The following is a 3,397-nucleotide window of genomic DNA, read 5'->3' on the forward strand; positions in this document are numbered from 1 at the left end:
CGAAAAAATACAAGCATAATTAACAATTATTCTTATTTACCACTTAATTTGGATGATCAGATGATTGAATATCTAAAAAAGACTAAATATGCAAAAACTAAACTAAAGACATAAAGGAAAAGAAAATTCAAACCGAGCTCGGGTTGCCTCCCGAGAAGCGCTTTTTTTCCTGGAGTCATCAGCTGGACTCCGTACCTCCTACGTTGAATCTTCAGATGCGTCCATTACCATCTGGATTTTCTGCTCCTTCCATCGCCTCTTGTATGCTTGGACTCGTCTAATGTACGCCTTCTTCGAGTTTTCCTTTTTAGCCTTCACCTCGTATATGTCATGCTTCCTTTTGGCCCCTTTTGTTTCGAATTTTTCTTCATTCTTTCTTAGCTCAATAAGGACCTTCTCTTCTTTCACCACTGGACTAGTCACCTTTGATGTAACTTCTTCTTCATCACTCGACATTTCATCACTTTCCTCACTTATCAAAGATGTTGGTTTTGTGTAGGCAATGACTTCAAAGAAAAATGGAACGGATGCTCTTGGTTTAGTGCGTTTGACTTGAATAATTGTCTTGATTTCTTCCTCCATGAGTTTTTCTAATTCTTCAAGTTCATTATCTTCATCAATATTGAACACTTCACCTTTAACATCATATCCTTGAAATCCATCTTGTATTCCAAAATCTTCCTTATCATCACCAACCCTCAATGTAAGCTTAGATTCACGAACATCAACTAAAGCGCCAGTAGTATTTAGCAAAGGGCGACCAAGAATGATTGGGATATTTTCATCCTCCTTCATATCCATAATGACAAAGTCAAATGGAAAAACAAATTTCCCAATTTTAACAAGGATGTCTTCTATAATGCCTCTTGGGTGAGTCACCAAATGATTTGCCATGTGAATAGTCATTTCTGTAGCCTTCAACTTCTCAATATCCAACTTCTGATAAAATGAATAAGGCATCAAATTTATGCTAGTCCCAGAATCGGCTAAAGCATAAATTTTCATATTATTCCCAAACTCACATGGAAGAATGAGGCGTCCAAGATCCCCCATCTTCTTAGGTATCTCTCTCAATACAGCTTTTGAGCTTTACTCACTTAGAATCACCTTGGAATTCTTCTTTAATTGCTGACGAGTGTCTAACAAGTCTGTTAAGAAATTTTCATATTTGGGAATTTTGGATAACGACTCGACAAAAGGAGTATTGATCAGGATACCCCTCACGTGCTTAATAAACTCCAAATGCTCTCTTTCCAGTGGACTAAGACCAGCTCGGGAAGGAAACGGTAGAGGCGGACGATATAGAGGAACGGAATCTGAATTTTTTTTGTTCAAATTGAGTCCACGTCGTGAGCATGGCGGTCTCACGACGTGAGTCTGGTGTTTCAGCAACAATTTCTTTTTCGAACTTCGTCTTATTTGGCTTTGGTCCGGATGGCTTTGGCTCCACTTCTAGGGCTTCTAGGAACTCAGAGATGGCCTCTTCTTCACTATCAATCATCATTATATGGGATTGAGTGTTCTTTTCGGGAAATTGTGAGGATAATTTGTTGCTCACCAAAGTAGTTAGTTGACCAATTTGGACTTCGAGATTATGGATTGATGCTTGATGATTTCTTAATGAAGCTTGTTGGTCAATCATCATTGTTTGCTATTCTTTCATCATTTTCATGTGTTCCTTTAGCACTGCATCGGTATCATCATGTCTTCTCTTGGATGCTTCCATAAATCGGGTCAACATGTTTTCCAAGTCTACTTTCTTCTCGACTAGTGGTTGCTCTTTTTGGTAGAAGCCTCGGTCTATCTGCTTAAATTTTTCTTCTTATTGCCTTTTGTACTCATCATATTGCAGCCACTCTTTCTTTGGTTTCCTCCAGTCTTCATCATACTTGTCCCCACTTGAGTAGCAAACTTAAGCCTTCTTGTTCCCATATTCATCCAAGTTGCAATCTTAGTCAAGTGTGGACCACTGCATCTTTCACAACCAACTCTAATAGCATGAATTGATTGTTCCATATGGGTCAACCTTCGGTCCATATTATTTAGCATTTCCATCATAGCAGCCATCTCTTTAGAATGTGCACTCCCAACTCCCTTTACTCCTTCATTCCATGGATTGTGGTATTCACGAGAATGCTTTGCAAATTCTTCAACTAATTCCTTGACTTCACCTGGATTTTTCTTTGTAACTGGTCCTTGAGAATCAAGGAGTTGTTGTGTCATTACATTAACCCCATCATAGAATATAGATACTTCTTGTTGAATGTTAAGGTCATGTTGAGGACAATTCCTTAACAACCCCTTGTAGCGCTCCCATGCCTCGTAAAGTGACTCCTCCGGGTTTTGCTCAAAATTGGCTATTGCCTTCTTGAGTTTAGCTATCTTGGATGGTGGACAGAATTGGTCTAAAAATTGTTCTCACATCTGAGCCCAAGTAGTGATTGTACCTGGTGGTAGTGCTTTTAACCAGTCCTTAGCAACTCCCTTAAAAGTAATGGGAAGCATCCTTAACAAGACAATATCTCTATTCACATTCGGGACATTAAAATAATCCGCAATGTCATTGACCTCATCTAGATGCTTAAAAGCATCCTCATGATCTTTTACATAAAATGGAATATCCTTAAGTGCAGTGAGGATATGTCCTTTCATCTCGAATGTGGAAGTGGCAGGAATAACAGGTTGTACTAAACCCGGACCAACATTGTCTCTAATTCTCTTTCTGTAAGCTCCAATGGACATTTCTTCAATATTCGCCATCTCGTTTCTTGGCTCGTTCTCGGGTTCACTTGTATAAAGTTGAAACTCGGCTTCGGATTCGTATTCAGATTCGTTTGGGATAGGTATTTGATCTAAGTCTTCAACCTTGTTCTTATCCTTTGAAGATGAACTCGTTTCTTCCGTTTTCTTTCCTGAATTCTTTGAGAACACTGACTTGAGTTCTTGTAAGGGTGTCTTCTATGGTGTTTGATCTTCTTTCACGTTCTTATCTTTCTTTTTGTGAAGGGCGGACTCTGGATCTTCAAGTGGTGGCACCAAAGGTGTGTTGGAACCTCTGGTCATGAACTCCTACAAAATAAAAAAATAAAAGTGTAACACTGAACTAAAATAGAAAGACAACCTAAAAACAAAGAAAACTAGGAATCACAGGATTCACGTCGTGAACCTGTAAAGCTCACGTCGTGAGTTTTGTAATGCAGAAAAAAATAAAACTGAAAAAAATAACTCTTTGCAGGTTTTACCAAAGGATTGATTAATTTAAAGCAAATAAATCAGTAATTAACTAAGCCGTTCCCCGGCAATGGCGCCAAAAACTTGATGTGCACAAAAGTACCCACTATTTTATAATTTATAACCTAACTAACTTAACTAACTAAAATGTACCTAGGCAGTGTAC

The 3,397-nt window shown here is 38.5% G+C and overlaps 1 non-coding gene across 1 annotated transcript; it reads left to right on the forward strand.

Moving 5' to 3' along the window:
• Positions 1-2,269: 2,269 nt before the first annotated feature.
• Positions 2,270-2,376, forward strand: LOC145055926 (small nucleolar RNA R71). The gene has a single exon (XR_013685471.1). It is a non-coding gene; the product is annotated as a small nucleolar RNA R71 (small nucleolar RNA).
• The last annotated feature ends 1,021 nt before the right edge of the window (positions 2,377-3,397 follow it).

This window comes from Lactuca serriola, chromosome 5, assembly GCF_051521515.1.
Source record: "Lactuca serriola cultivar US96UC23 chromosome 5, Lser_US96UC23_V15, whole genome shotgun sequence".
Taxonomy (NCBI): Eukaryota; Viridiplantae; Streptophyta; class Magnoliopsida; order Asterales; family Asteraceae; genus Lactuca; species Lactuca serriola.